The following is a 732-nucleotide window of genomic DNA, read 5'->3' as shown; positions in this document are numbered from 1 at the left end:
GTGTGCGTGTGCATGTGTTCCCATACATTTTGTCAGTAACGATCACAGTTTTGGTGGTTATAGTGACTGTCTCTGTGGGGCTGACAGGCAGAGAGACACACAGCACAGTTGCAGGTAGAGTTAGTATAAATCATTACAAGGCATATCTGAATTGAATGCATTTCTTAGCAGGAACAGCTCTGCATAGATAGTTAATTGTTTAAGAGCAGCCTGTCATCTCTCTCTACCTTTGTGTTGCTTTGGCTGTCTCATCTGTCTGCTTCTCCTCCTCTCGCTGCGTGCTGAGGCTGGCAGAGACAAAACAAAGCCGCAATACTAATCAGTACAGAACATTCTCTTCTATTTCCAGTCGCACGGCAGATAAGACGTGGCTCCCCGTTTCAAAGTGTTACTCAGTCGCTTCAAGAATCTGCGACTTTCGTTTCCATCTCACACGGAGCAGGGGTTAAAATAGAATGCTGGGAGTAGAGGAGCCCCGATTTATGGATCAAACTTGAGGCGGATGGGGTTTATTAAAAATCTTACACCTCAGGGAGCTCAGATTCTTGCCCACCCCCCTCCCTCCATCTGTAGTGATAAAAATTAATGGTACACAAGGAGGGAGGGATGGGGAGCAGAGGCCATCATATGTCTACCTATTTCTCACCTGTGTGGCTCTGTGTTGATTAGAATGACATCATTAGCCAGGAGATCCAGGGGGCCACTGGTCTTTGCTGGTTCTGCCTCACTAAA

General features: G+C 46.7%; 1 long non-coding RNA gene across 1 annotated transcript; it reads right to left on the bottom strand.

Moving 5' to 3' along the window:
* Nucleotides 1–27: 27 nt before the first annotated feature.
* Nucleotides 28–729, bottom strand: LOC111644159 (uncharacterized). The gene is made up of 3 exons (XR_002759775.2): nucleotides 647–729; nucleotides 228–287; nucleotides 28–80 (listed from the first exon to the last, which is right to left on the bottom strand). It is a non-coding gene; the product is annotated as an uncharacterized LOC111644159 (long non-coding RNA).
* Nucleotides 730–732: the final 3 nt, after the last annotated feature.

This window comes from Seriola lalandi, unplaced genomic scaffold (genome assembly GCF_002814215.2).
Source record: "Seriola lalandi dorsalis isolate HSWRI2012SDOR001 ecotype SW California unplaced genomic scaffold, Sedor1 jcf7180002011824, whole genome shotgun sequence".
Classification (NCBI taxonomy): domain Eukaryota; kingdom Metazoa; phylum Chordata; class Actinopteri; order Carangiformes; family Carangidae; genus Seriola; species Seriola lalandi.
This window is presented reverse-complemented; position numbering and strand designations above follow the sequence as displayed.